This window comes from Mus pahari, chromosome 8 (genome assembly GCF_900095145.1).
Source record: "Mus pahari chromosome 8, PAHARI_EIJ_v1.1, whole genome shotgun sequence".
NCBI classification, from domain to species: domain Eukaryota; kingdom Metazoa; phylum Chordata; class Mammalia; order Rodentia; family Muridae; genus Mus; species Mus pahari.
The window spans coordinates 98,067,527-98,077,902 of NC_034597.1; the positions used below are offsets into that span (position 1 = coordinate 98,067,527).

At 38.6% G+C, this 10,376-nt stretch overlaps 1 non-coding gene across 1 annotated transcript; it reads left to right on the top strand.

Moving 5' to 3' along the window:
• The first annotated feature begins 8,180 nt into the window (after nucleotides 1-8,180).
• On the top strand, nucleotides 8,181-8,287 carry LOC115064649. Its single transcript, XR_003844466.1, has one exon. It is a non-coding gene; the product is annotated as a U6 spliceosomal RNA (small nuclear RNA).
• The last annotated feature ends 2,089 nt before the right edge of the window (nucleotides 8,288-10,376 follow it).

Here is a 10,376-nt window from a genome sequence, read left to right on the forward strand (position 1 = left end):
AAGATAGCCTAGTTGGCCATCATTGGGAAGAGAGGCCCCTTGGTTTTGCAAACTTTATATGCCCCATACAGGGGAACCCCAGGGCCAGTAAGTGGGTGTGAGTGGGTAGGGGAGCAGGGTGGGGGGAGTGTATAGGGGACATTAGGGATAGCATTTGAAATGTAAATGAAGAAAATATCTAATAAAACAATTTTTAAAAAATGCTGGTAGACATAATTATGAAACTAAGTCATTTATTAACAAGACAGAAACAATATATCATGTTAGAACACATAATTTCAGGGACAGAGGAATGGCTCTGTGGTGAAGAGTATCAGTTGCTCTTGAAGAAGACATAGATTTAATGCCCAGCACCCACTTTGTTCATAACCTTTCTTAACTCTACTTCCAAGGCTCGCAGATGTTCTCTTCTGAGCTCTACAGGAATGAAGCACACATAAATGTAAAATACACATTGAAATAAAGTGACTAAATCTGATACAAAATAAACCTCTGAAAGCAAATGGATTTAATCTATATATATGGAGAAACCACTTAGTGAATTAGAAAATCAAGAGACATACATATTAGTGTTAAACTCTAATGAAGTTCTTTGAGGACCAAGCTTGATATTGTGATCAAACTGGCTGAAAACACATTGGTTTTACCTTAGCAAAACACGTTTCAATGTTAGGTTATCTTTCTATGTTTCACTTCTGAGCTGCAAAATCATATATTAATGTATGAAGGAATGAAACATTGAATATACACTGAAAACTATTTGATATTCTGGGTGCAATGAAATTTGAGAAGAAAATTTAAAAATCTTCTGAAATGTGTAGTATTGTTTACTTTTTAACAAGAAGAGAGAGATACAAAAATTTGATGTGCAGGAAAATCTGAGATTGATATATAAATATATATATTATATACTTCAATTTAAGAAATATTTGAAAGTAGGGAGGTATTTTCTAAATGTTCTACATTCCCTCAATTTTTCAAAGTAGAAATATCAAAAGGCAGAATTATGATTTAAAAATCATCTTCAAATATAATAAGAGAAACCCTATCTAGAAAAACCAAAAAAAATTAAACAATAAAAACAATAAGAATGAAATTGATAGATTTAGATTATGAAGCACATTTTCTCCATGTTTTGTATATTTTCTTTTTATTTTTAAATGTTCTTTATCTACCCTGAGGTGTTCATTATTTCTTGAATGTCCATGAGTATTCACAAAGGCACTGTGAATATATAAAGATTATAGCTGCATTTTAGTGAGTTAAAATTCGTATATATGCCAGAATGATTCTGCTGAAGGGACCCTGATATAGAGGCCACTTGTGAGGCCATACCAGTGCCTGACAAACACAGAAGTGGATGCTCACAGTCAGCTATTGGATGGAACACAGGGCTCCCAATGAAGGATCTAGAGAAATTACAAAAGGAGCTGAAGGGGTCTGCAACCCTATAGGAGGAACAACAATATGAACTAACCAGTACCCCCAGAGCTCGTGTCTGTAGCTGCATATGTAGCAGAAGATGGCATAAGCAGCCGTCATTGGGAAGAGAGGCCCCTTGGTTTTGCAAACTTTATATGCCCCTTAGGGGAACGCCAGGGCCAAGAAGTGGGAATGGGTAGGTAGGGGAGCAGGGTGGGGGGAGGGTATAGGGGACATTCGGGATAGCATTTGAAATGTAAATGAAGAAAATATCTAATAAAATAATTAAAAGGAAAAAAATCATATATATGAAAATCTCCAAATAATTAGAATTGACTCCAAGATGCAAAGCAGTATCCATTAATAACAGGTACTGAAAAAGCCAAAGAATAGGCTTCATACATTGGGCTCAGAGGCTTAGGCTCTGGCATTCTGGGCATTCCATTGAGAAGTGCAGCCATGCCAAGGCAGCTATATCTGCAGGAAGTAACACCTGAGACCACTGCTTGCCTTGACTCATATTGCAGTGGGAAGAGTCTCATGAACTTTTCCTGTGTCTCTTGAGTTTCTCCCTTCCCACCAAGATAGCAGTGACTGGTCAGATCACCTGGGCTTGCTCTAATTGTCACATAAGCTGCCCTGCTTGATGCTCATGTCCAACACAGAGGAGAAAACTAAGGCACCCATCTTCTGATATTCTTCCTCTCTTCAATGAACAATTACAGAAGCAATCACTGAATTCCACCTGCAGGGGAAAAAAGCAAACCTTTACTGAGGGTCAATAAGCACAGTCAATTTTAATTATTGCTAGCAGGTATGTGCTTTCAAGTCCCTTCATTCAATCAACTAATACTGAATCTTCGCTTTTGGAATACCCGTTAAGTATCTTTCCCTATCTTCATCAAAAAGCAGATTGATCAACTAAGAAATAAGTGTTTTGGTTCTTGTGTTTTACTACTTAAGACATATATTTAATATCATTGATTCATTAATGCTTAATGTATGGCCAAATAAAATTTATTTAGGATTCATGGCAGTTTTTCAATAAAACAATCTTCCTTTTTTTAGTAACATAAACAGTGACTGTACTAGAAGGCATTTTAATTTGAAAAAAATCAATCTTGAAGGAAAACACACACGTAAACACACACACACACACACACACACACACACACACACAACTGGGAAAAAGTAATCAAACCCAGAATGAAAGGGGAGAAAACATCTAGAGAATGTGCTGAAGTAAGCATTAGCTCTTCCACCCTGAGCTGTGGCCATGCTCAGTGGACACTGAAATGCTTTGCTCTTTCCTGCACTTCGATGGTTCTTTTCTTTTTNTTTTTNTTTTTTTTTTTTTTTTTAATTGGTCATTTTATTCGTTTACATTTCAAATGATATCCTCCTTTTCGGTTACCCCCTCCACAACCACCCCATCCTATCTCCCCTCTCCCCCTCCCCTTTGCCTCTACGAAGGTGTTCCTCTGCCCACTCACACACTCCAGACTCACCCCTCTAGATGACTTTAGCTGAAATATGCAACAAAGGGAACATACAACCTGTAGAGACCACCGAAATGATTATTTTCAAAGGCACCATGATTACTGGCCAAAAGGTTATCACTCAACTTTAGCAAGTAGGCAACTTTATATAAAAATCTGTAAATAATTGGAACTGATTGCATCAGACAAAAGTTCTGTCTGCTATGAAACCTGGAGTTAGGGGATATTTCAGAAAGGCAGCATAGAAAGAAAGCTAATTGAATATTCGATTCTCAGTATTGCTGGCTGTTGTATGCACTGCAAAGTGCACATTAGGAAAATGCTGAGTCCAAAAAGAAAATGTCAAACCCTTACTTTGATGATTTTCTCTTTTTTTCTTAGGTATTTTCTTTCTTTTCCTTTCTTTTGTTTTCTTTTTTCTTTTTTTGATATTTTCTTTATTTACTTTACAAATGTTATACCTTTTCCTGGTTTCACCTCCCCCAAACACCCTTCCCCTCCTCCCCTACCCCTCCCACTGCTCACCAAACCTTTCACTCTTGCTTCCTGGTCCTGGCATTCCCCAACACTGGGGCATAGAGCCTTTATAGGACAGAGGGCTTCTCCCTGCATTGATGACCAACTAGGTCACCCTCTGCTGCATATGCAGCTGGACCCATGAGTCTCACCCTGTGTGCTCTTCTGTTGATGGTTTAGTCCCTGGGAGCTCTAGGGGTACTGGCTAGTTCATATTGTTTTTTCTCCTATGGGTCTGCAAACCCCTTCAGCTCCTTAGGTCATTTCTCTAGCTCCTTCATTGGAGATCCTATGCTCAGTTCAATGGATAGCTGTGAGCATCCAATTCAGTATTTTGTCAGGCACTGGCAGAGCCTCTCAGGAAACAGCTATATCAGGCTCCTGTCAGCAAGCACTTGTTGGCATCCACAACAGTGTCTGGGTTTGGTGATTGTATATGGGATGGATCCCCAGGTGAGTCAGTCTCTGGATGGTCATTTCTTCAGTCTCTACTACACACATTGTCTCCGTAACTCCTTCCATGGGTGTTGTGTTCCCTGTTTCTAAGATGGATAGAAGTGTCCACACTATAGTCTTCTCGATTTTCATATGGTTTGTGAATTGTATCTTTGGTATTCATTAAACCAGAGACACTGAAACTTAAAGAAGAGAAAGTGGAGAAGAGCCTCAAACATATGAGCACAGTGGAAAAAATTCCTGAACAGAACACTCATGGCTTATGACATAAGATCAAGAATTAACAAATGGGACCTCATAAAATTGCCAAGCTTCAAGATGAAAGAATGGACTATCCAGAGACTACCCCATTCGGGAATCCATCCCATCATCAGCCACCAAACCTAGATACTAATGCACATGCCAGCAAGATTCTATTGAAGGGACCCTGATATAGCATCCTCTGGTGAGGCTATGCCAGTGCCTGGCAAACACAGAAGTGGATGCCAGTCAGCTATTGGATGGAACACAGGGCCCCCAGTGGAGGAGCTAGAGAAAGTACCCAAGGAGCTGAAGGGAGCTGCAACCCTATAGGTGCAACAACAATATGAACTAACCAGTACCCCCTGAGCTCATGTCTCTAGCTGCATATGTAGCAGAAGATGGCCTAATTGGCCATCATTGGGAAGAGAGGCCCCTTGGTCTTGCAAACTTTATATGACCCAGCACAGGGGAAGGTCAGGGCCAAGTAGTGGGACTGGGTGGGTAGGGGAGAAGGGGCAGGGGAGGGGAGTATAGGGAGTATAGGGATAGCATTTGAAATGTAAATAAAGAAAATAATAATAATAAAGATTTTTATCTGTAACTACAATGTATTTTATGATTTTGGCTTTTTTCAAAGTGTTTCATTATAATAGATAAGTATGTATTAGTTCAAGTAGATTAATATATCTTTAGTGATATGTGAACACATCTATTCATATTAAATTGTAAGAAATAAAATGAACTTTAAAAAAAAATTGCAAAGCTTCTATAAGGCATAGGACACTGTCAATAGGACAAAAAGGTCACCAATACATTGGGAAAAGATCTTTACCAATCCAACATCTGACAGAGGGCTAATATCCAAAAAAACAAAGAACTCAAGATGTTAGAATCCAGAAAAAAATATAATCCTATTAAAAATGGGGTACAGAGCTAAATAAAGAATTCTCAACTAATAATACCAAATGGTGAGAAGTACCTAGAAGAATGTTTAACACCCTTAGTGATCAGGAAAAAAACAAATCAAAACAACCCTGAGATTTCACCTCACACCAGTCAGAATGGCTAGGATCAAAAACTCAGGTGACAGCAGATGCAGATGAGGAGAAAGAGGAACACTCCTTTATTGCTGGTGAGACTGCAAGCTGGTACAATCACTCTGAAAATCAGTTTGGTAGTTCCTTTGAAAATTGGACATACTACTACCTGAGGACCCAACTATACCACTCCTGGGCATATACCCAGAAGATCTTCCAACTGGTAATAAGGACACATGCTCCACTATGTTCATAGCAGCCTTATTTATAATAGCCAGAAGCTGAAAAGAGCCCAGATGTCCCTCAACAGAAGAATGGATACAAAAAATATGTTATATTCGCACACTGGAGTACTGCTCAGCTATTAAAAATAATGAATTTATAAAATTGGTAGGCAAATGGATGGATCTGGAAATATCATCCTGAGTGAGGTAACCGGATCACAAAAGAACACACATGATATGCACTCACTGATAAGTGGATATTAGCCTAGATATTTTCTTTATTAACATTTCAAATGTTATCCCCTTTCCTGGTTTTCCCTCTGAAAACCCCCTATCCCCCCCCTCTCTCCCCCTGCTCACCCACCCACCCTCTCTTGCTTCTGTATCCTCATATTACCCTAAACTGAGGCATTGAGCCTTTTCAGAACCAAGTGCCTCTCCTCCCATTGATGTCCAACAAGGCCATCCTCTGCTACATATCCAACTGGAGCCGTGGGTCCCTCCATGTGTACTCTTTGGATGGTGGTTTAGTCCCTGGGAGCTCTGGGGGTGGGGGTGGGGGTGGGGGTCTGGTTTGTTGATGTTGGTGATTTTCATTGATCATATCTCAGCCTTTTTTTTTAAGTTACAAAGTATTAAATGTGCAATGAATTTTTCTTAAGTTGCAAAGTATTAAAAGTGTAATGAATTTATTAACCGGTATTTAATTTGATAAGAGATTTACTAATACACTATTGCAATGTTTGAAGTGATCTAAGTTCTATAAAAATGCAAAAATGGAAGCAATAGAAGGGGGCCTTCAAAGGCTAGCACAGTGCCAGGTGTAATGATGTATTTCTGAAATCAGAACTCTGTGTGATGGGAGGAAAAATTAATGATTCCATGAACAACCTTCACTACTTATGGAATTAGAGACTACTCTGAACTATGTAAGACTATGTCCTTAAGAGAATCCATCCACATCCCAAAGCCTAGACTAATAAAAATAAGCATTTTTATGTCTTTATAAATTGCTTTGTTACTATCTTTTAGAATAGTCAATGTTTTAAATCTCATCAAATCAGTTAAATTATAAGATCACATGAAAATTCATCTTAGAGAGAATGATCTACCAATTATTTTATTTTAGAAATATTTGGCAATTAGATTTTATCCATTTACAAAATATCCAGTAGGATTACAGAATTATAACAATCCCAGAGAATTGTTATATGCCCTAATTGTGTAATACTGCAGTTCTTATAAGATCTGTAAAAAAAAATCAATATTTTATTTTAAAAAAGTACAGCAGATAGAGTTTTAAATAATCATATACAATATATATTTTATATATAATTAAACATTTTATGTTTAAGTATAGATTTTTAAATGACCATAAATTTAACAAAAACATATCTGGCATTCTGAAATTGTAATGACATTAGAAATAATGATTTTGTAACAAAAATGCATTGATGAGTCAAGAAAATTAAGCTCTTTTAATCTTTTCCCTTAAAATGTAATTTATTAAGGACCAATAATACTGCAGTTAGAAGTATTGTCTTTTCAGGTAAAAGTTATATTCTCAATATGTGGCATAGAAAAGACAGTTCAGCTCTATCTTCAAACACTACTACCCAAAGACCTATAAGGTCTTTAGCTGATACACTGTTTATATAGTGCCACAGGCTTGCAACTCAGATTTCTTTTCTGACACTTCAACCTTGGATTTTTGAGGTAGTCCATAAAAAAAGAATGTGCTGTGCCTGAACAACACTTACCACAGAAAAATCTTGCCTCAGTACCTAACTCGGAACCCAGAAAGCTACCAGAGACTGCCCCACTAACCAGGAGCAGACACTGGCTGGTCTGAGGCCCCTGCACATATGCAGTTGAGGTCTGCTTGGTCAGGCCTTAGTGGGAGAAAATGTGCTTAATTCTAGACAGACTTGAAGCCTCAGGGAAGGAGGAGGTCTGGTGGAGTGGAGGAAGCACCCTCTCAAAGGCAAGTGGGAGGAGGAATGGGATGAGAAACTGTGGAGGCAATGACTGAAATGTGATACTATAAATTTTAAAAATAGGTGGTAAAAGTTAGAAAATATCCAGAAGTTTCAATGTTGTTAAAATTCAAATATTTATTCTAAAATGCTTCAGAGCTGTAAGCTAAATTCCATATTGTTAAAACTGTATAGTGTCTCATTCACACAGCTAACTAGGTACTAATATTGGAAACCAGTATTTCTTCATGATCAGCCACCTTTGTACTCTGAAGGAGGAGTACACTAGAGTCAATGGTACAAGCCACTTATTAATAAGTTGTTAAATTAGCATTTAATGTTTCATTTATTGATATGTGAATTTAATGAATAGCTGAATTGACAAAACACCAACTCATTAATTAGGAGGAACATCAATATGAACTAACCAGTACTCCCAGAGCTCCTTGGGACTAAACCACCAATCAAAGAAAACACATGGTGGGACTTGTGGCTCTAGCTGCATATGTAGCAGAGGATGGCCTACTCGGTCATCAGTGGGAGGAGAGTCCCTAGGTATTGTGAAGATTCTATGCTCCAGCATAGGGGAACGACAGGGCCAGGAATGGGAGTGGGTGGGTTGGGGAGGAGGGGGAGGAGGGAAGCGATAGGAGATTTTCAGAAGGGAAACCAGGAAAGGGGATAACAATTGAAATGTCAATAAAGGAAATATCTAATAAAAATTTAATTTTTATGATAAATAATAAATTTCTCATTACCAAATCTAAAGGTTGCAAAATAAAGCAAGAGGATTAGATATAGGCACATGTGCTCGCTATTGCAGCACATATACTAAAATTGGAAGGATACAGAGAAGATTAGCATGGCCCCTGCACAAGGATGACACACAAATTCATAAAGCTTTCCATATTTTAAGAAAGTAATCCCTCAAGAAAACCAAAAGAAGATAGCCACAAGAACAGAATCACAACTCTGACAACAAAAATGACAGGAACCAAAAATTACTTTTCTTTGATTTCTCTTAACATCAATGGACTCAATTCCCCAATAAAAAGACATAGGCTAACAGACTGGCTACACAAACGGGACCCTACATTTTGCTGCTTACAGGAAACCCACCTCAGGGACAAAGACAGACACTACCTCAGAGTAAAAGCCTGGAAAATAATTTTCCAAGCAAATGGTCCAAAGAAACAAGCTGGAGTAGCCATTCTAATATCAAATAAAATTGACCTCAACCCAAATTTATCAAAAAAGACAAGGAGAGGCACTTCATACACATCAAAGGTAAAATCTACCAAGATGAACTCTCAATCCTAAATATCTATTCTCCAAAAGCAAGGACAGCCATATTCATTAAAAAAACTTTAGTAAAACTCAAAGCACACATTGCACCACACACAATAGTAGTGGGAGACTTCAACACCCCACTCTCACCAATGGAAAGATCCTGGAAACAGAAATTAAACAGTGACTCATGGACACTAACAGAAGTTATGAAACAAATGGATTTAACAGATATCTACAGAACATTTTATCCTAAAACAAAAGGATATACCTTCTTCTCAGCACCTCATGGAACCTCCTCCAAAATTGACCATATAATCGGTCACAAAATAGGCCATGACAGATAAAAAAATATGGAAATTATCCCATGCATCCTATCAGATCACCACGGACTGAGGCTGATATTCAATAACAGCATAAATAATAGAAAGCCAACATTCACATGGAAACTAAACAACATTCTACTCAACGATACCTTGGTCAAGGACGAAATAAAGAAAGAAATTACAGTTGTTAGTTTAATGAAAATGAATCCACAACATACCCCAACTTATGGGGCACAATGAAAAAGCAGTCCTAAGAGGAGAACTCATAGCCCTGAATGCCTCCAAAAAGGAACAAGAGAGACCATATACCAGCAACCTGACAGAACACCTAGAAGCTCTAGAATGAAAGGAAGCAAATTCACCCAAGAGGAGTAGAAGACAGGAAATAATCTTGGTTGCTGAAAACAACCAAGTGGAAACAAAAAGAACTATTCAAAGAATCAACCAAACCAGGATTTGGTTCTTTGAGAAAATGAACAAGATAGTTAAACCCTTAGCCAGACTAACTAGAGGGCACAGGGACAGTATTATAATTAACAAAATCAGAAATGAAAAGGCAGACATAACAACAGATCCTGAGGAAATCTGTCGCTACCGGCCTTGACCAGCAAGAACGACATGACACCTGAGATACTTCTCAACAGCACTTTATTCAGGAACTCCTTTCATGATGCTATGGGGAACACTAATGGAATATCAAGGCCACCCTATATACTGGAGCGTTTACTGCCCAGGTGCTCTGTGTTTTACTGTTGCCACAGGATAGGCTAAAGCAAGAATCACTTCAATAACATAAGGCTGGGCAAAGAGGACTTGTGCTGAGTCATTATTATTATCNGATGGGCAGTGGAAGCCAGCAGCCATCCTATAATGTTGAATGATATGACTCGAAACATCTCTCCCTATTTTATTTTTCACACACTCAACATATGCGACAGACCATGTAACTCTATAAGGGAGCAGCCTCAGTTGTTGGAAGGGTACCTCATTGAGGTGGAGAGCACAAGCCATTGGTCAACACATGGGTGAAGATAGAGGTCTTATTCCCCAAAGACGCAGAGAAGACTGATTAAAAAGGGCTATGTACAACACCTTCACCTGGGTTCCTCACCCAGTGAGACCTTGACTGGCACCTGTGTCAGTTTTCTGGAGAAAGGTTCTTGGATACTACCTTTATGCAATCAGACACATCCTCCAAAGGACGCTAAACTGGATACTAGCTGCCCTCTGTGCAGTGCTTAGCCTTGCCTCGCATCCCATGCTAATCTGGCTGTCTGGATGATAGCTTGAGCAGGCGAACCTGCCCCTTCTTTTAGCAACTGGTAGTNACATCCAAAATAGAGCACTGGTCTGTACACCACTCCACCATCATTCATACTCATGCACACAG